Consider the following 23,325-nt stretch of genomic DNA (forward strand, 5'->3'; position numbering starts at 1 on the left):
AAAAACTTGCAGTCCCTTGTCTTTAATATTAGGTCTTCAATAAGAGGGAATGGCTGTGACTGAGGCACAACTATTTTATTTAAGTCTCGAAAATCAATGCACAATCTTGATTTTTTATCTTCTTCTCTTTTATATGCTAATGTGACCGGTGCTGCGAATGGGCTATATGATTCTTCTATTATATTTTTTTCCAATAATTTTGCAATTTGATTCTCAATTTCTTTCTTGTCTTCAATTGTGCAACGATATGGACGTTTACTACAATATTTTTCTGTTAACAGGTCTATGTGTGCTTCATAATCCGTTACCTTTCCTATGTCAAATTTGTCCTTTGCAAATACTGACTTATTTTTTGATATTAATTCATCAATAAATGCCTGTTTTTCAAAGTCTAGATGATTAATACAAATTTGAAAGTCTTTTCCACATATGTCTTCATTGAAGTTTATTAAATTATCAGATTTTATTTTTATTTTTATTTTTATTTTCCTTAGAAACTGTTCCACTTCTTTGTATGGGTATTTTCTGACTAATTTCTAAGTTTGCATTTTGAACTAGGTAAAACTCTTTTATACAATCTAGTCCCACTAAGAAGTCATAATCGAAATTTTCCTTGTCTATTACAAAAACATTCATTTTCTTTTCCACATCAAAAATGGCTATATCTATTGTAATTATGCCATTTGCCTTTTTAACGCCATTAATCGTTTTCAAATTAGTATTGTTGTAGTGACTGGTTTCCTTATTATTTATTTTTAACAATCTTGAATTTATCAATGAGACATTAGAGCCTGAGTCATAGATCCCAAAAACTATGGCGGCATTATTAGTTTTTTTGATCTTCACACTGCAATTCACATTCCAATTCTGAATTGTTAACGAGCTTTATTTGGTTTTTATCCTTTTCTGTATCTGATTTTGTTCTAAACCAACAGGAATCTTCTGAATGATAGCGTACACCCTTTTTTAATTTTTCACAAATACTACATTTTTCTTTTACTTGCTTGGTATCGTCTTTTTTCTTAATATTTTTTTTCTTTGCAACCAAATGTTCTAATTTTCCAAGTTCACTAAACAAGTCTTTAGTATGTAAAATTTCTTCCTTGTTGATTCGATCAGTTATAAAATCTGGTAAGCCGGCGGCAATTATATCAATAAGTGTCCCTTCATCTATTGTTTTTCTTACTTCTAGTAAAAGTTTTTCTTTTTTAACTGCATATTCTAATAAAGATCCATATTGATATTTGAACGATAAAGCATACTTGCTAGTAGTCCAACCTTTATTTGCATAAGTCTGTATAAAGCTCGATTTCCATTGTAACCACTCGGAATGTAAGGTAAGTTTGATTATCATGGAAGAATACCAATCAGTGCACGATTTTTCAAGAAATAATCTAAAGATTTCAATTCTTTCTTCGTCTTTTAATACATTGAACCTTTCACATTCTTTTTCAAATACTTCCATCCACCGATTTGCATTTGAACTCTTTCCATCAAATTTTTCAATTACAAACTTGTCAGCTAGCTTCTTTATGCTTTGTTTTTCTTTTTTCTCCTGGTTTTCTATTAATTTCTCTAAAATTTTGGCTATAGGATCTTCTGAACACGTTTTGCTTACGACAGTCAATTGTTCTTTGGTAGTTTCCTCTAGAAATTGGTTCTGAAAAATCATATTGCCATCCTCATCAACATATGTTTTTAATATATCCTCTGTTGTTTTTATCCAAACACTTCTAGTTTGATGTCTTTTTTTTAATGTATTTTTCACTGTGATAAAAGTTTTCGAAGTTTGAATATATGTGTGCTGTGAAATAGCTTGGAATTCTTCAGGAATGAGGAAATATTTTTCATCTTCAGTCACAATTGCGGTTATGGCGATATAGTTTGACTTTCCGTCTGTTGTTGGTTTCACTTGAAAAGTAAACTTCAACTTTTCCATTTTGTTAACAATAAATGTCGTTTTATAAGACAATTTCCAATATATCTGTGGTTTTGGTGACACAGTCAATCAAACACAATTGTGTTTCTCTGTAAGAAAAGAGATTTATTGTTATTAACATGTAAACTAAAAATTACATGAAACAAAAGTATGCACCTATTTAGTACTAAACAAATATTTCATACCTGTAAGAAAAGAAACGACATTTAATGTTATTATTAACAATGTCTGTTCCAAAATCACAAATTAAAATAAACTTAAAAATGAAATTGTTTTCCAGCACACAATCACACAACACGACATTCGAGGTTATGCCCTGCTTCCCATCGATGACAGTGACAGATCATCTGTCACAAACGGACTTTATGTGACGTACGGCAAAATAACACGCAAAAGAAAATTATATTTTTCTTTATTTTTCATATATATAATAAATAAATAAATAAATAAATAAATAAATAAATAAATAAATAAATAAATAAATAAATAAATAAATAAATAAATAAATAAATAAATAAATAAATAAATAAATAAATAAATAAATAAATAAATAAATAAATAAATAAATAAATAAATAAATAAATAAATAAATAAATAAATAAATAAATAAATAAATAAATAAATAAATAAATAAATAAATAAATAAATGAATAAGTGGATAAAAGTTTCATTTGTCTTTCAAAAATTATAAAAAAAACTGATTTTATAACAGAATAGACCTAAAATCAAGACGATTTCGAAACATAAATATATAAATAAATTAAAAAGAATTCTTTCCAGCTAAATTATGGCTTGCAGTTGCAAGGAGAAGTTTGTAACTACTGACTAGTTTCGACGTTATCACGTCTCATCACAGTGGTATAACAACCCTCGTTCGGGCTCGAGAACCGAACTGAAGACAACATCAAAGCGCTTCGCTATTTGGTTCATGTAGTTAAAAATTTCCCATCGAAAGCTAACTGGCGCCATCATCACTTTCAACTGCGAACCATTGACCATGTAGAAATCTAGCGTAGTCGACTGCGAGCCAATGGAGATATTAATATAATATAATTTTTTTTTAATAATTTCTGTTAGAAAGATAAAAATTGACGTTTCGACTTATTTCAGTCTTTATCAGCTTCGATAATAATTGGCATTTATACTGTTTTATATCGACTGTTATTTTTTGTTGTTATAATTGTAGAACCCCCCGGGAATATATTTTGCACGCGTTGCTGATCCGGGTCTAAAAATCTCGAACCGTTTTTATATCGGAACAAGCAATCTTACCACTTACGTCCGTAGAGGTAAATATGGAAAATAGGAATAAGAAAAAATAAAAGAAAAATGTCTCAATCTACGTATATATGTGTACTTGTATACATGGTTTCTGAGTGCTTTGTTAGCAGATAGTAGAATAGGGATATATCTATATGTATATGCATTCATTGTTGGTTTTACAAAAAACGGGTCCTTATTTTCTACAAAGGAATATAGAAGCTTTATATATAAGGAAAAATATTGTTTGGTAAGAGGATTTTTCGAACAAGGAAATTTTCTACAATACCTTTCAGTTATGCGTACAACACATATATAGTTTAAACTTGTCGATTCATATGAGATCATTTCAAAATAGGATATCGAAAAGATTTTTATCTTCTTTGTCATTTGGAAATATACGTTTCGATGTATTAACGGGGATGATGTTTCTATAGAATGTAATCAAAATAATACATTTACATAAGTATATTCTCAAGGTACTTATTTGAGCTAAACTTTGAAATAAAACTTCAAATGTATTGATATATATCATGCCACCCAATTAAACATTCAGTAAAATGACTTATAATTGAATAAAATCAATAATTTTCGTTGAACTCCCTTTCTGAAAAGTTTATGTTTACAACCCTCTAGCCCTCCTAAATCCACCACAATTCCAGACTTACAGAGGAGAATTGTTCCTATATCAGGGCCTAACCTAAAATATTTCTTACTTCACATGAGTAATGCCGCTAAACCTATTTCTATTGGTTTTCAAATGAAAAACTCTCATTCTCAACCTGCTGTAGAATACTCAAAATAATATTTAGACTCAAAGCTTAGAGAAGAATGCAACTAAGAAGTCAAAAAATGATCTAGTAAATACACCCAAAAAGAATTTCTCAAAAATTCTAGAAAATAAACAAACAAATGAATAAAAAGGTGTTTCTACAAAGTAGTTCTAGAAATAATGCTTTAAACAACTCTTTCCTGTAGAAAGAAATATTAAACGAAAACGGCGTATTGGCGAAATGTTATATTTCAATTATAACAGTACAGAACTGGCTTCAAAGTCCATGTCGTCGACGACTACTATATGGTTTTGTGAACAAATAATTGTTCATTTTCTTAACATTTTTTCGTGTCAGTTGCATTAAAATGTCTTATTAGTTGAAAATAAGAAAATTCATAATTTCGTTAGACAATCCGGACAAACCGGACAAGGATCGCAGTTTTTTAAAACCAAAATATTTAATGCAGAAGCATGTTATAATCGAATGTGAGGAAGGAATACCATGTTCGAACCTCCGAAAAAGCGAAAGTATGGAGGTAACACACTACACGAATCATGGACTATTTTCAATAAAATACTTGATACCAAAAGCATACCAACAGAACGAAAAAGAAGTATTTTGATTCAAATTCTCAAAAAAGATGAAAAGAGCGATCTACGAAGTTATCGAATTATTAGCTTGATGAGTGCAGTACAAAAACTTTTAGTCATTTGGTATGTTTGAAGAACAGCAGGGACTCATTAAGAACAGGTGTGCTATAAATGCTAGATTCAATAATACAACCTAAATGTGCTTCATAGATCTCACCCAAGCATTTGATGGGGTACGATTGAGGGATGTAACAACTCTACTGAAGAGAAGGAAAATTCAACCCAACGTAATGGAATGGAAAATAAACTGATAAGTATAATAGCTGTATCAGACAAGGAGACAGCCTCAGCTCGATATAAATATATAAATAAGGAAGATATGTGACATCCAGGATGTACTGAGATGGGCGAGATATCGGCGAAGAGAATGGAGGAACCACGTGGACAGAATACCAGATAGGTTCGCAAATATTGCTAAGGAATAAAAACCGAATCCATTCCGACCACCAGGACGATCACTTGGTACGAAATCTAGTCTGCATCATCTCAACTGCAGCTAGGCAAACATTGATACAACCACAGACGATGAAAAAGAAGAAGAAGAAGATGATATTCAAATTGTTCAGGATCTAATGCAAGATGTTGAGTGTTGTTGAGGATCACGAGCTGGTCCATTTAGTTTTTTAGTTATTAACTTTGTTAGTCAATTATGGCGAATAAGGAAATTTTACGTTATTGCGAGATACTAATAATTCAAACAATTTTATCGATCGTAGTGTCCGCGGTATTAAAATTCTATTCCTACTTCAAGACCTGCAGGTTTTTATGCCTACGGTCATGTTTTACCTCCGAATTGTTTTTGCTATGTAAATAATTTATTTGTGTTGTTGTTTCTCCGGAAATTGCCACAACTTAATAAAATATTTAACAATACAAGCGCGGGTCGAGAATGCAGATGATACACAACCGGGATGTTTCCGGCTATATAGCACCAGGAGGAAGGAAAACGAAAGAAACTTTTTAGTTTTATTAGAATTTTTTTTTGCGTAGAAAGAGTTTTACAGAATACTAAACGTGAAATGATGAATTGTTGATATAAGAAAAGAATAATTGAATATGGTTCATCCAGTTTAGTGAACATCTGGACACTAATAATGTACTAGACTTTTCAATATACTCGACACCTTTATGGTGAGCTAATCTTATATGTTCTTTAAAGGATCGTCTAAATGTAACTACAATAAAAACAGAACAACTTGTGTACGTGGGGCGGCAATAAAATAAGATTCCCAAGGAGCTTCGGACGCTAGGAACATTGTTAGACGAGATTTCGCTAGACTAGCGTGCAGCTTATCTCCCTTTCTTCTATTTCACGTTTTGACGAGCTGTCTGGACCGTTCAATCTTCTCTTGGTGAAAAATGGAGCTTCTATTCGATTCTCACGCCTCCGGTGGACATTCATCACTAACTGTGTTGTTAGTTGTATGGTGGAGAGACGTACAGATTACTGCCTTCCATCCCTCTAACTGCCCACACTTGGCCCCCAGTGATTACTATCTCTTCCTTAATTCAAAGAAACATTTGGGGGGACTCATGTCAAAAAATAGAGTGTAAGCTTTTCAAACATGTATTATTCAATGTCAATGAACATGTTTTTCAATGTGGAAATTCGTTAGGAACAGCATTTTATGCACAACCGATGCATGGTGAATAATCAGTTGGATAAAAATTTACCTGTAGAATTTCGAATTGGTTCATTCTGGACTGGACTAATCTAGTTTATACTTTCTGGAACTTGGAATCATTATCATTTAGTAGCTTATTTCGTCCATTGCTGGATATAATCCTCTTTTAAACTAAACTATTTTGCTCGGTATTGGGCATCTTTGGATTCAGTAGGAAGATATCATTTTGAAACGGCACATCGTTTAGCTTTTCTTCATTCACGTTTATACCTTTACTATCTAAATCGGTTTTCTTGAACATATAGTCTAAGAGATCTGTTTCTGTATGTGTTTAAGAAGTCAAACAGTTTTTCGCAGTCGACTAACACTAATAGTATTTGTTGTATTGTAAACTTTATTCTATCAATTATTTTATCACCTGGAGATGGTGATTTGTTCCAAATCCAGCTCGCAAACCTGCTTGTTCTCTGATATATATCAAGTTTGTTAGTTTGCCTATTCTGTGTATAATTCTGTAGTTTTGTGATGCCGCATTTTTATGGATAATAATAGTAGTTGCATTGTTCCATTATTCCATTATTCTTTCAAACATATATTGAACAGTTTGGCTATTACTTCAAGGAGCTCAGTCCCTTCTAGTGGACTGTACATAATGAGAAAGAGATAGTTCTTTGAACAGTTTGTATGCTCCATTAGTTTTTGATGGCAACGGAATAATTTTATATCAGTAGAACCATGCCATAGCAGATATTGCTGGAAATCATTGATTATTTCAAAGACATTTATCGGGGTATTTATTTTTCCATATAGTGGGGTTACATAAATCACAAATTCGTCAGATTCAACATTAAATGCAACTACCTCAAGAGCGTAGTTCTTAAATATCAACCAATGATTCTGGAAGCTTTGACGTATACAATTCGTCTTGAAGTTGATCGCATAAATACTTTGGAGCTATCTAGAACTTCGGAATTAAACTACAATACAAACTAAGATTGAAATTAACCACAAGCTTCACCTTTTTGATGCCACAATAAAGTTTTTTATAATTAACCCTTCATTATTTTTCACTTTACTTTCAAGTTGCTCTATCTTGTATAGAAATTTTGAATTTTCAATAATAAATAAAGAAGATACTGTATATTCCTCGTATATTATGGAATAATAGGTGATATAAGTGTGGTTATGTATAAATATATCTCATATCATCTTAACAAGAAACAAAAAGAAAAAGGATAATACTTTAGCCGTCATAACCATGTATATCCTTGTTGTTTTTCTTTTGTTCTATATCTCTCTTTTTCCAACTAACGCCTCCTCTCCAAGTGCTGATTTAAGAGCTCTAGAAAACCTAAAAGCTGCCCTTGTTTTCCGGATACCCCAGCTTTTTTCATTGCCAGCCGCACGTTCCCTACTGCATTGACATAAGCGTCGCTTTTTTCTCTTTGTATGTATCGCTTCAGATTTTTTTGCAATTTTCACGCTTATTCCGCTATTCGGGATAATTCTTTATTTCATACTGAAAGTACTAAAAAACGAAATTACGAGAATTGAAGACATTTAGGTGGTTAGTTATACAGATTGTTTCAAAAAACGTCATCCAGTCTTCTAGGATAGATAAGAAACTGAAAAATATTTGTGTTGGAAATTTTTCGTCACGTAAATGAGACCCTATCGATAAAACTGATACATTCAAAAAATTGGGACTAAGGGTTTTCGTTTCTTGCCATGTTCCACACAAATCCAGTCTAATCACTATAAGATCTTGTATTTTCTAAAATAAGCTCCGAATTCTCAGTATTTGATGAAAAAACTAAGTCAGTAATTACTATTTAGCTTTTGTAAGACATTTTGAAATTACTTGTTGTAGGTCGCTGCAATATTTGGCATCGCAGGGGCATGTCGTAGAAACGAACTCCAAAAATAGTGTACCCCAGTCAAGTAGCAAAGTGATTTGACTGAGGGCAATGCAGATTAAATTTCCTGGATGTAAAAAGCTCGAATGGAAGTATCGTAGCCTTTGTCTATGGAAATCCTAACATAGATGAGGTGTTTGGCTGATTCCGTTGGTTCCTTGCAGAACGACGAAGTGTCACTTCACGTTTCTAACTTCTTTGTTAACTTTGACTATTCCTATCAAAACCGCGAAAATCGGATTTTTGGTAAATTTTCTACCACTCCTCAACCTTATTCTTCCTCTTCGTTAGAGATGTCACCTTACAGAGACCAAACCTGGGACAAGCAAGTCGGAACTTGAATAGGAGTGTAAGGGTCCAGAAGCAACATCCGAAGCCAAAATTAAAGCAGCTGAAAAAATGTGTCCAGCTTAATCTAGTGAGGATTTATCGCAAACAGAAGATCACCATCCTGTAACGATAGCTAAGAAACCATTAGATCTTTAAGCTCCAATGTCATAGATAACAGGAGTTCTATCGGGACAATATTGCCTCAATAGACATCTAAAGACGCTAGATTTAGTGCACTGAGGACTAAAACTTCAATCAACATTCTCTTGAAATGTGAAACACTATAGGAGGCTCTCTGGAAGCTATAGCCATCCGGACTTGTGGGATTATTCTACATTATATGAATTAAGGTGATATTATCTGTTCTAAAATGTAATTTACAACTATATACCTATGAATTTTTACTACTGAGAAGAGTTTAAAGTTTAATTTGTGAAAGCAGCAGCGCTAGCTTTACAAAAACTGCCTTAAAGTGTCTTTAACTGTCTTAAATTGTCTTAAACTGTCATAAACTGTCTTAAACTGTCAAAAACCTTTTTTTTAATTTGAAAATTAACCTAAAAATTTTCTTTAGACCGTAAACCGCGCCATTTCCATTTTTGGTCGTGGAATTCTATTGACAAGCGCTTGTTATTGTCCTTTGTGTGTTTTAATGTACCAAACATCCACTACACTTTTTTTTATGAATAAAATTAGATCATCTCATCACAATTTTACTTACATATATTTACGTCAAACGCAGAAACACCAATATGCCTGTTTTATTTCAGCAATTCTCAAATTATTTGCTGGAGTGAAAAATTAGAGCGCGCGGCGCAAAATATATGCAAAAGAGCTTTTATTCAGGATTTGCTTCCTATTTTCCTCGACACCGTGTTTCAAGGAAACATCAAAGCGACGGAAAATTTCATGAACGCCACTTCGGTTTTAATTAAATTTTTTGACAGAAATACTGCAGGTGAACGTTGTCAGGTCAAGTGGAACAGCATCTAGGAAACAATTGAAGGATTTCCGACGATTTTTCTAATTGAATCATTAGAAAACAACCTCGAATTCATAATTCATAATAATGGAAATTTTAGATCAAGATTCAGAATATTCATGTATATCAATAATCTAATTGAACTTACTGTTAAGTATATACGGAGTGGACCACAAAAAACAGTTCACTCAGATACTAAGCAATATTCATTAGTACATTTGTAATAATGATGTCACAAATAAAAGTTTGGGGGAGTTAAATCCTTAATTATTGATTTATTGCAGAAAACACATTCAAAACAATCAATATATTTATTTATTGTCTATATCTACTGAACCTAGTGTCTTCAGGTGCTCATTGAGGCGGTAATGCGTTTAGAAGACTCCTGCTAAGATTCATATCACTTCAGTGTATCCCGGAAGCTATCGGAGATTGAATTTATGCTTAATAAGGTATTCCCAGATCACCTTAGATCCTTGGAGGTCATAGCTGCTTGGCTGTCGGATAAAATGATTATCTCCATCTTCAATTCCATAAATTTCTGCTCCCAGTTTTCTTAGTCTTTGTTTCTAGACCCCTACTGTCCTATTTCAGTTCTCTTCATTCATTTTAGCATTTCTGTTCATTTTTGATATATTGTTTTGATCTTAAGTCAATATTTTCTAAGAGAATATATGTGAGATTTGGAACTATTTCTTTTGCAGCCATTGGGCATATTTTCCCAGTCTTTGTACCTTCGGAACAACCAAATCACTGCTCCATTAGTAATGATTGGTCTCACATTTACAACAAGATCATAGGGTTTCAACCCCAATTATTCCCACCGAAATTTCCACGCAACATTAAGGCTTTCAGGGCTTCACTGTTTATTTTCTTTTCGTTTTTATTCTAAGGGAGTTTATTATTTGTTATCTACTTCATCTAGAATCTAGATTAATAGGCTTGAAATTGGTTATTGTTTTATTATCTAGTGAAGGTAATTCGGTAGATCTTGTCTTGTTTAGATCATTTAGTCCCACCAATCGACACCATCTTCTCCTATAGTTGAATTCTCTTTAAAATTCGGATGGCTAGTAGTTGACACATCCATCCGAAGGTGGATCTACTTCTCTGGAATCAGGTGCCCTTTTGACAACTGCATGTGAAGTATTGTCAAAGCGTCTTCTATGTCAAAGATGCACATACTACGTTTGTAAAATATTTCATTTGTTATGAACTGAATACAAAGTTGAGACCACCACTATACCAACACTCAAAATTACACTGTCTGAGGCGCGTTTCGATGACCAAGATCCTTTAGAGACTGAAGGTAAAATAGTTTACCTTCAGATAACAAAAATCAAGAAGTGATTGTATCGATTTAACAAAAACTGTTTTGAAGGATAAAGCTGAAGAAGCAAAATTTGTGGCATTGCTTTCTCCTCTTAAGAAATGGAAAGAGAGACAAGAAAATATGGTTGAAAGAGGTATTTTAAAAACTTTCCTTAAATATCAAGAAACTATGAGGTTAGAAACGGGGAAGCAAATATTTAAAAGTTTATAGTTCTGAAACATTCTTAGGTCCGAAATGGGTGTTGTTGGTATTTTTTTCTCCTCGTGGAGATAATAAATTTAGCGAATTATTTTAAGATATTGAGAAGCATCGTCATGATATTAAAAAATAGACGTAGCATGCTGAGTAACCCTCTTTTCGCTTTATGTTAATGACCGTCCACAAGGAGCAAATCAAATCCAAGATCTCGTTTGGTTAACTAATCATCCTTCCTACAGTCTAGATCTAACACAAACTGATTACCAAAGTTCATAGTTATAATAGTGGGTCGTCATGAACTGTTTCGTCTTTGGATTGACCCGTCGTACATCACTATCAGTAACCGATGTCATCAAGCTAATCAACCACCTTGGTTTGAACCTTTTGACATTGCGGAGGAAACTGTAAGACCCATGTGTTCGAACCTCGCCCGTTTGAGTTACTGTTCTGGGTATATAATTACAAACTAAATAACAATTTACGGTCAAATTCAATACGTATAAACATTTTTAACGTCAGATCATTCTCAAATTTGTTTAATAATTATTCCAACGCAGTCTCCATGGAATTATCTGCTTGTTATGCATATTGAACAAAATGAAATGGTATCCTCTCTGAGATCTCTGTTCAATGAAGTTATTGACGGTTTTTTGTATAAGCGTGGTAAAAAGCTGAAAACGTAAAAGACTTAAGGTCATGTCAGAGAAGTATTTAGATTCACTTTTACGTGGAAATTAAAGAGCTTTTTTCAATCAAACATTTACCAAATACGCCCATTTGTGAGTGTTTTCAGTTTGGAATACCTCAAAATTGAGTCTCTGGATTGTGGATTTAATTACAAATAACCAACTAAGCGAAAGTGAAGAAAAGAGTATGGGAAATAGAAGATGGTACCAGAAGTACCTGGCCTAGCTTAGAGATGGCGGTAGTTAAGTGCTCAAAATAAACAACATATGTTTTAAGTTTGAAGACTCCAGAACTGCTGAAGAAAGTCTCCTTTGGACATGAGAAATCTGTGCGCAAGATGGATGCCACGTTTGCAATGTTTGACAGAAGTGAAGCCAAAGTTTAACGCCGTTTCAAAACCATGGTTGAAACGTGTTCCCATCAAGGAGATTACGTTGAGAACTGAATATATTTTTTCCAAAACTTTTGTGTTTTCTTTGTTGGGCTGGGTACTTCTGTGACCATCATCTTGTATGTCATTCGATGGGGGATGAAGCTTTTCCACAAAATATAAAAAAACTTCAATTCAACTTCTTTTGTACATAAAAACATATTCTATAAATCGTCTGTCTTATATAGAAAAAGCTGTCAAATTTATTATTCGGTTACCGTTTTCACCAAATATTTGAGAAAGTAATGTTATTAAAAAGTTCTTACTTATTTCTCTTGCACTATAGAAAATTTTACTAAACTTTTACTCGCAATCTAAAGAAGTGACAACCTGAATGATCTATCGTTTTCCATTAAATTGGAAATGTCATTGGTAGCAAGATTAGTTTCTATCTCGAGGGTATTCCTTATATATTATTTCTCTTATAATCCCATACCGTTAACGGCATCCAGTAACGTTTCAATTGAAAAATATGCGGAAAACGATACATTTTAGTCTGTAGGGAGAAAATAGTTTCATCTAATAAAAAAATTTCTTGTTGTGAACATCCCCGCAATCTAGTAAAGATTGTTTAACTTTTTTGAGAAACTATTTGGAAAACAGTATAAGATTTTAAGTAATTTTTCAAAACCACGAATTACTCTTTATAGGGGTATAGAAATAAAAAACTTCAGCGAGTTAAGACAGTTATTTTGATTGAAAATAAGCCAGGATCAGACAGAAGATCAGAAAAATACCAAAGACAGAAAAAGAAGCTTTGGTTAAGGCAACACACGAAAAATTGGGAGTTTGTTCGCGAAAACTGGGCAGCAAATTTTAAATCGATAAGAAATATTTAGGCAGTATTCTAAAAGAACAGAATGTAGTTCAAAAATCAAGAAAAACCGCATCCAAATATTCCGAGAAGCAACAAATTGAACAAAAATCAAAACTTAAATCAATGACAACGATGTTTCTCTCGTTAAAGGTTTGGGAATCCTTATCGACTACGAATCATATTTTACTTTTAGCGAAAGTTAAAAGGCGAAAGATAAGACCAATCATTGTGAAAAAAGTAAATTCAGATGTGCATTTCCAAAAACACAAAAAATTCAACTCGAAATTGTTGGTATGGTTGTTGAAAACTACTCGTGCTCGTTCTTCAGAATGCATTTCTCCTTCCAGAAACTCTGTAACCGCAAAAATAAACGAAAAAAAGAGTGTGCAGTCAATGAAAAGAGCGACCTGAAAGAAATTTTGTTTTTCGATTACATATGGCAACTGCTCATTATGCAACGAACGTTGTGGGAGTTTTTGCTTTTGCCAATTGAATGTTTTTGGTGAAATTTTAAGCAAAACGTATATTCTGAAGGCTAGAAATTGACTACACATGAAAAATTAGACGAGAATTAAATTAAAACAAATGGTTTGTACGGATTTTTTTTCCCACAACCATATTTTCAACTTTGCTAGTCTAACCGTTTGTCACTGTCAATAAAATTTTCGCTGCCGCACATAACCTCAATCACAAAATTATAATTCTGAAAAAGGAACAACAAACATCAAAATTATGAAAAAAGGATTGGAGAAAGTAACGGGTGCGGCAGCATAACTTCCTTTTTTAAAAAGTTCGCCATTTAGTCGGTAGATGTCGTAACGGAGTGCTAGTGGTCTCGTTCGAGAGGGGGGACTATAAAGTTTTGTCCCGGCACAGTTCAGTCGCCATCATGCGTTGGAACAGTGAGGAGCGTGCGTTTGCCGTTGAGGTTTACTTTTCGAGCGGATGTTCTGTGATCGCAACCCAGCGCGCCTTTCGGAATCGCTTTAATTTAGCCCCCTTGGCCCCTGTCCCGGACCGGAAATCAATCGTTACGTGAGTCACTACGTTCAGACAAACTGCAAGTGTGACAAGACGAAGAACTGGAGTCCCTCGGCCCATTAGATCACCGGAGAACATTGAGTTAGTTAGAACTTCAGTGTTGCGATCACCACGGCGTTCTGCGCGCAAACATGCGTCTGCCCTTGGACTTTCCGATCGTTCTGTGAGGAGAATACTTCATGATGATCTTCATTTTCATCCATACAAGATGGCAATTGTGCAGGAACTTTCTGAACGTGACTTCAATTCTCGGAGGAACGCGTGTGAGGTTTTTCTGGAAGTCGTTCCTGAGGACGCTATTGTTTTTTTTAGTGATGAAGCCCATTTTCATTTGTGTGGATCCGTAAACAAACAAAACATGCGCTACTGGGCTGATACCAATCCTCGACAATTGCATCAACGGCCTTTGCATTCACCTAAAGTCACAGTGTGGTGTGCAATTTACTCACGTGGAATTATTGGTCCCTGGTTCTTTGAGGAAAATGAAGTCACAGTGACAGTGAATTCGCACCGGTATGTAAACATGTTACAGGAATTTTTTTTCCCACGGCTAGATGAGTTGGACTTAGGGGACACTTGGTTCCAACAAGACGGAGCAACGGCACACACTTCAAGAACATCGATGGCTGTTTTGAGGGAACACTTCCCAGAGCGCCTTATCTCAATTAGGGGCGATTTGGAGTGGCCAGCCCGCTCTCCCGATTTGACCCCTTGTGATTATTTCCTATGGGGTTTTTTGAAATCCCGTGTGTATGTGAACCGTCCAAGGACCCTACAAGATTTGAAGACGAACATCCAGGAAGAAATTGCCAACATAACGCCTGCTATGCTGGCAAGAGTCATGACAAACGCCAGAAATCGGTTTACTCAGTGTATGGAGAATGGGGGACGTCACCTAACTGATTTGATCTTCAAAACTCAGTAAAACAAAACTTTATGTATGTGCCTGTATTATAAAAAACGAATAAAAATTTTCTGATTCATACAATAAGTTTTATTAACTTTTGAAAAAAGGAAGTTATGCTGCCGCACCCTGTATCATATTAGTACGAAACACACTCCAAAAATCACATAGTGAATTTGGAATGAAAAGAATCACCCAAGATCATGTATTTAATATAAAACAAATTACAAAAGAAGCAATACAAGAAAGAAAAAATTATACGTGATTCTCATAGGCTTAGTATAGTACATATGAAAAATACTGGTCGAAGAAGTTGATGTAAAAAAGATGATACAAAATATTTACGAAAAAAATTAGATTGCAGTCATAAGAAATGACAATTAAGAAATCAAGGGGAAAGTTTGAGTCTATTCCTATTCACAATATTCATGGTCGAGATCAATAGGGTCCACTGTTCACAACTACAAAGAGTTAATATAACGGAGGAAGCATTTGCTGACGATGTTACACTAATAGCAAAAACAGAAAAAGAATTTATAAGAAAACGTTGAAGTATGGAACAAAGTAGTGTTACGAACTCGTTCCCGGCATAGACCGTGAATCCAGCCCTTCCTGGTTATAATGATTTGTTTACATGGTTTGCTTTGAACTATGTATGTATGTATATGTCTCGTATACACTGCGAGTGTTTAAATAAATTAAATAAGTAAAAGAGTAAGTGTTTATGAATTTACCCCACCGATAGAAATAGTATAAATAAATAAGAAGAACATTAAAGCAGTGGCATGGAAATAAACAAGAACAAGACATAATAGTAACAAGAGAAGAAGAAAACAAGACAAGTATGGGAAACACTCAAACAGGTTAAACACTATAAATACCTAGAAATAATAATAGACGAAAACAGGATACAGATATAAATTTGGATGTGAATCTTGGGTATTGATAAAACAACAAAAAATAAAATACAGACGACAGTGATGAAATATTCAAGAACAGTGAAAGGGGTGATAAAATTAGAAACATAGATATTAGAAAACATGTAACCTACATTAAACTACATTGGTGGGGATACTTACAACTGATGAAGGAAGAACGACTTGCTAAAAAATATAGAGAGCAAAAAAACCATCAAAGAAAAGAAGTTCATATGTGATAAATCGATAAATTAATATCTAAATAAAGGATTTGAGAGAAAGGCAGTGGTACCGGGTAAAAAATTAGCCAAATATGGCTATACCACAAGGGATTGTTTCATTCAGATGGATTAATACTTTTAAAACTAATTGGTCAACTTCGATTACGATGAAATCTTTATTATTATTATTATTTTCATTTATTTAGGATCATTTGAAAGTAAGATATAAGAAAAACTACCAAGAGCACTAGAATTATGGGAAATAGTATAAAATTTATTTACATATAAAATGACTTGAAAACTTTTGTTGAAATTGAATCTTGTTTTGCTATTACTTACTAATAACATGATCTTTATTGTCAGAATATTACTTTCTTTTATATTTTTTGACGATTCGTCAATTACATGAACTTATAATTCACTTTTGGATTGCAACAAGGCAAATACTGCTGCGATGTTGCTAAAATCTTTTTAACAGAACTTCAACTTATAAGGTGATTATTCGATAAAATTAGACACAAAATTGGAATTTTCACTTAAACAATATGAATATTAACACTTTCTCCAAATAAATTCGTATTGAGTCATAATTTTTGATTAAAAAAGTATTCCAGTGAAATGAAAGTACATTTGGTGTCCTTTCCAGATCTACCACTGGATTGAATGAACCTAACTGTTCTTTTGTATTCATATTTAAGTCACGTCCAAGCCGAATAAAACAACGATTGATAACACAAAACCGAATCCGCAATGAGGTTCATATGGCACCACAACAATTAAGAACTCTCTGTTTGAAATGAATAAATAAATAGCAAGAACGGGAAATGTGAAATATTCTTTTCATTCAGTCTCTGATTAAACAAATAACGTGTTTTTCATAGAAATATCTTTTTTTTCGGCACTATATGCATGTGTAATGTTAAATTAATCAAGTTACTCGAGTTACATAAAGAGAAAAATCTAGATTATTTTGAAAATTAAAACGCAAAAAGATAGTGGGCAAGTCAAAAAGTGCAGTACATCGCATATTAACTGGAAATTTAGACAAGAGCAAGCTGTGCACAAGATAGGTGCCGTGTTTGCTCACAATAGAACAAAAATAGCTTCGTGAAGATGTTTCCATCGAGTTTCTGTTGTTTTACAGAAATAGAGCCAAATTTTTGCTTTTTGCGCTGTTTAAACCGTGCATCCATCACTTCACACCCGAATCAAAAGAACAATCAAACCAATGGACTGAAAAGGGAGAATTGGCTTCAAAGAAGGTAAATCGTTTCATCTGCATCGTTTGAGTTATTGATATTGATTATTACGTTGAAAAATATTTTTTCCAAAATTTTCATTTTTTCTTTGCTGGGCCATCTTCTGGGACCATCGGTCTTTTGAGCGATGGAATTTGAGTCGACGACGCCTGTTCCGATGACAATTTTCAGAGCAAACAATTACAATTAGATTGTCTATATAGATAAATTCCTTCTCTGTGGTAACCCCCGCAAAAGTATTGTATGAAAACTATTAGAGTTTACTGATAATCCAAATATATGCCTGGTAAATCTATTATATTTACGAAAATCGCCAAAATTTCAATATAAAAAATCATTTTTACCAAAAGGCATCCCCCAAAATATGAAAAATTCGAAGAAATTACCACTACCTTTCAATCCCATTCGATTGTTAACCTCCTATCCGGTTTAAATAAGTGAGGTTTACCGGATATAATTGCTAAATCTGCTCCGACTTGAGATCATGCTAATTTTTCAATAAGTTATACGTCTACTTAATTTTTGGTAGCTCCACTACTGTTCTTGTTGCAGTTTCTTTATATGAAAGATCTCAACACCCTGAATCTTCTTTCAATATATGATTTCGTAGATCTATTGAGTCCTGATGTATCAAAGAGTTCTACCGATCCTGGAACTTATTTTTCTTGATGTAAATTGTAGATGCTCACAGTATAATGGGGATTTGAATTGCGTCGATGAGGTGACGCAATTGTCTTCAGCTCCAACTTGAATAGTCAATTCCGTTCTAGATTTGTCATCTTCGTAGTTTAGATCCTCGAACATCAATAGTTGGTTCAAGTTGCATCTCCACGTTATCTTCTCGTGTTATCTTATTCTTTATGAAAAACACTGCTTCATCTGTCCTACGTTGATGATGTTATTCAATGGTAAATCGGTAAATTTATTCCTGAAGTCTTTCGCAAAATTTTCTTTTTGTATCCAATAATATTCCAAGTCATCGTTAAATTTTCATAAATAAAAACATTTTCTTGATTCATGTTCAGTAAATGATTCACTTTTAGGCGTGTTAATAGAACAATTGTATAAATACAATTTTCAGATATGACGTTAATTCTCTGTAAACATTCATATTTTAGTCCACAGCTATGTTTTTTTTTCTAAAACAACCATAAAAAAGTATTTTATGAAAAGAGATTTTCAACGAATCGAAAAAAAATTATTTTCCATAATTTTTATGGCAACAAAGTAAATTCAGGTTTTTAATTTGGTTCTTTATAACTTTATACTTACCCTGTATATTATTTTGAAATTTTGTACACGTCCGGTTTAGTGAAAATTGTGACAGGAATATTACTTTATTATCATGTTACTTATATTTTTGACCTCCTCTGTGTTATGTCATGACCTTTTTCTGTTATAAAAAAATTTCCTCAAAAATAATTCGCAATCTCCTCGCAATTTTTCACCAACAAAGGACCCTCATTATTTTTTATCTCGTGCATAAATACATACTAAAAATAGCTCCTTCGGCGGCGCCATATTGTCCTTCCTCCCTAATATTTTTTTTGGTGAAATTTACCTTAAAACTAAAAACTTCCTGAATTGCTCCCAAACGTTCCATTTCAAGAAAAGACTAAGAAAAAATTGCTTTTAAGAAGGTTTGTCATTTCAACAAAAAAAAAATATGAAAATAATTCCATACTTCTCAAATGGGGCTAATAGAGAGATATCCTTTTTGCGAATATATCCTTTAGAATACGAATACATCTGAAGGAATATTGGGTAAACAGTTAAAGATAATTAGATCCATGAAATGAAAACTTGTAATGGAATATTCAAAATTAAATTGATAATATAATGTTATTAGAATATTCAGCAAGACTAAGAGAGGTTGTAAAGAAGGAAAATTTAGAAATGAAACTTGGTTATCTATAAAAGTTCTTCAAGAAATTTAATTCCTTACACTTCGATTATTGGAATTTTATAACAATATGTATTAAAATTGAGGTTATGTGTGCCAAATAATCTTACGATTGAAGTTGGTGACCGTTAATATTATTTAATTTGTAATTTGCTGTATAAACAATGGAGGAATTTTCAATTACGTTCAACTTTTATATGTCATTTTGTATGTTAATCCAGACAAACTTCTAATTACAAAGAAATGCAGGTATTTGAATTGATTATGGTGATTCGCACTCACCTGATCAGGTTTCTAATTTTGTATCATCGTATTGCACAGCTTCTCATGGAGTAACTTGCTAGTCTGCAACAAAGACAAATTATATGATTATCATAGTGACAGATGAGGTTAGTTGCTGTAATCTAATTCAATGTTTATTGTTATACGAGGGCCGTTTTTTCCAACCTCCGATAGGCTTTAAATAAAAGACAACTTCATATGAAACAATAATTTGATTACCAAAAGATTGGTAAACTTGATGTTATTTTTCGACATAATCATCGACGAGATTGAGATATTTGACATATCTGTGGACATTCTTGAAAGAAAGTTGCCGCTAATGAGTTCGAGTAGAGTACAAAACAGATCTTAAAACTTCCGAAAATTCCGGTTTTCTTTAACCATTTTGACAACTCGTTGAACCAGGTCATCTGAAACGACAGATTTGTGTCCTTGGCCCCCTGCATCATTATGGCCATCTTTAAACTTTTGACATCATTCACGCTCAACACCCTCACTATGAAGTTTTCCACATACACACGATTCATTCTCCGATGGATTTCTGCAGCACTATGGCCTTCAGCCTATAGAAAACGACTCACATTTCGTAATTCACACTTGGCGGAAACATCAATAATGGCGGACATGTGGCTGTAGCATAACGCCGACTGACACCTGAATGTCAAAAATGGCTGAGTATGTAGTGCGAGAGCTTCGTAGTCGCCTACAGCGCATGTCAGCTTTCTTCGGCCTGCGTAGCGTCTGCACGGAGTGAGCTATTTACATTTGATGCAAACTTTTTGGTACCGAATTTTACACCTAACGTATGTGACAGAAATTATCAGAAATAATTTTAATAATCCATTCATATAGTACTTTTATCTTAATATATACTTAACAAGAAACACCATTTTCTTCTATTGTGCGAAATTTCGTGAATTTTTTTAAATATTCTACGTCAAAGCTGTTGCTTATTTTCGACATAAAAAACAATTATTAAATACTTTTCAACTCAATATCCCCGAAAATTTTTTAATATAACGGACCTGAAAATCATTTGGGGGTTATCTTCTGTCAGTACAAATGGTTCGTAGTGAGCCTATAACCAATCTTTGATTATTCTGGCATAGTGACGAACCGGGTGGTTCTATTTAAAAAAATGAAAAAATTTGACATTCATGAAGTTAAACTTTCAACACTTTATAAAAAGAGTTAAACAAGTGTTAAAAGTGTATAAACACACTCTGTATAGAATGAAATTTTTTTAATATAGATTCAAATACGTCTGACCATGCTAGAAGCAACCGAACAGAAATCATTTTCATATCTTTAAGTGTATGATCGTAAAAAAATAATTTATAAGATTGTGCAACGGTCAAATTTTTTTAAAAAAAGTTGATAACTCAAAAAGTATGCATTTTTCGTAAAAAGTCTTGAGACAAATATTTAAAATAACAAAGTTATAGTAGACTGGTAGTATTTTAGTTAAAAAGATCAGATAGTTTAAACTCGTCGTATGACACCCTGTATATACTTGATTCCCCTACTGTATATTTCAAACCGAAATTTCGAAGCGTTGGTTTCTGTTATTTTATTGATAATTTTTGAAATACCCCACATTTTCATCATCCCTCGTATAATTACCAGAGATAATTGGAGAATTTTCTTATTTTTAAATTGAAAAAGTTACATAACAGTGACAACAATTCAATGCATAAATATAATTAATTAATGAAATTCTGTTACCTACTAAAATTACAAGTTTTTCCTGAGATTGGTACAGTCTGTATATTGAAAGTTGATGATTTCCCACATATCTCTTCGAATAACGAATCTGACTATTAGTATAGGTCTCGCCATTTTCAATTCTAAGGTAGATTATTTGAATGAAACAGGTGGAAGATAATCAAAGTTGCACTTCCAAAATGAAAGGTATCGATAAAATCGTCCTATAATGAAGATCGTTAGATACTATCAAATATGCTAATGGACAGCGCCATGCTAATTAATGGATGTGAAATATCCGCAACATTTGTATGAAATGAGTTTGCTGTTGCGCTTCAAATTTGAAATAATGTCAACACGAAAAACTAGAATTTTCCATGGAGTTATTGGTTATTCCATCTTTTACTATTGTGATTATTAATATGCCCTCCTCCCCTGAAAGAAAATCCTAAATTATATCTAAAATATACATATTTTTCTGCTCCGTATAAGTATAATTAAAATCTTAAAATTTTGTTTTCATTTATCTTTACTTTTTATCCTAAAATTTTACATTTTGAACGACCATGCACCATGGTCATGGTTTGCCCCCCCTGTTATAAATCCTGACTACGCCCATGGATTTCAAGTAGATTCTATTTCTACTCAGTCTGCTTCGGGCCCACAAATTTTGATTTTGGTCAAACTATTGCAAAAATATCGACTTTCTATAGGAGATTTGTGAAAAAAGTTTATTGGATGTTGTTAGAAATAAGACATTTTCGAAAGATAGATACTGAGTTTGTGAGGGTATGTGGGATTTACTAATTAAACTCCCTCCTAGATCTCTTGTTTTTTGATATATTATCTTTTCACCATATCATATAGAGTTTTCCAAAGCTCACTAGTTATCATTTAATGCACAATATTTTATGGTAATAGTAAGCTCCAGATTTTTGGAATGGTTGATCTATGTTTCTATGCAGTATCCACTTCTTTTCCAGTTTCCATTGTTATTTGATGTGATCGTTTTCGGTTGCTTTCCACACTTACCTCTTCTCCTTTACTTTAGTTCCACTATCTTCACCATAGATCAAGCTTCTTCTCAGGAGTTTTAGCGGCTAAAGGCCATCGCAGATGCCTCAGCTTTTCTGCAGGTGTTCAAAATAGCATTTTCATGTAAGTTCCTTGGTCTATGCTAATTCTGTGTTCTTCTATGCTTGGGGGCTCTACGGTCAACAATCTCTTATTCCGGAAGTTCTAGATTCATTTCGATATCCTATGTACGGCAATATCTACCAGGGTTACCAGTAATTCTTTTGATGCTCCAGTGACCACAACTACCAGATCATCTGCATAACTAATAAGTTAATGTTATGCGATATCTCTAGATTGAGGATTTAGTCATAATAGAGGTTCGACGGATCCTTGTGGTACTCCACATGTAATTTATATGTTAAGTTCGCGCGGTTTATACATTGTAGCATAACCAACTCTGGAGATATTTCGTTCAATCCAAAACTGATATCATGGTTTTGAAAGTCTTCAACAGCTTATGTTGATTGAGCGATAAATCTGTCGGAGGTGGTATGAAGAATTCACATACCTTGTTCACACCCAAATGTTCATGCAAAATCGATGGTATTCCATTCTGAAACGCCAATATCTGTCACGAACTTTTTTAATGTTGCGTACAAAATCGATCGAATGACAACTGATTTTGACCGACCTTCTCGATATTCATCATTAACAGATGCACAACCATGAGGAAATTCTGCAAACCAACAGGTTTGATGGAGAGGATAACATTCATTAGTCTCCAGAACCGAATCCAGACGAGATATGAACACGATTTTGAAACAAAAAGATTATAAAACTTCAGATATCCATACAAGATGATATTGAAACAAGCAGTTCATACTACAAGAACGAATATGCTATAAAAATCTGCTCTCTGATTCAGAATCAAGACATATTGTTCTCTTCGTTTGCTGTTCCAATCAGAAAATCAGAATATTAGAGAAATAGAGATATACCGAAATAACATCTAAATAATGAAGATATACTTGTCACTCATCTTCATCTAACTGGAAAAAATGAGATACAAATTTTTGGAGTGGGACCAAGCTTCAAATTAGAGAATTTTACAGTTTATTTGAGCGAAAAATTTCC

At 33.2% G+C, this 23,325-nt stretch overlaps 1 protein-coding gene across 1 annotated transcript in view; it reads right to left on the bottom strand.

Moving 5' to 3' along the window:
* LOC130447837 (irregular chiasm C-roughest protein-like) overlaps window positions 1-23,325 on the bottom strand; it is a 195,333-nt gene that overhangs the window by 67,230 nt on the left and 104,778 nt on the right. The window contains exon 4 of the mRNA XM_056784871.1: window positions 19,471-19,533. The gene's annotated coding sequence lies outside the window, so the exon portion shown is untranslated. The remainder of the gene's footprint in view (window positions 1-19,470; window positions 19,534-23,325) is intronic.

This window comes from Diorhabda sublineata, chromosome 8 (genome assembly GCF_026230105.1).
Source record: "Diorhabda sublineata isolate icDioSubl1.1 chromosome 8, icDioSubl1.1, whole genome shotgun sequence".
Taxonomy (NCBI): Eukaryota; Metazoa; Arthropoda; class Insecta; order Coleoptera; family Chrysomelidae; genus Diorhabda; species Diorhabda sublineata.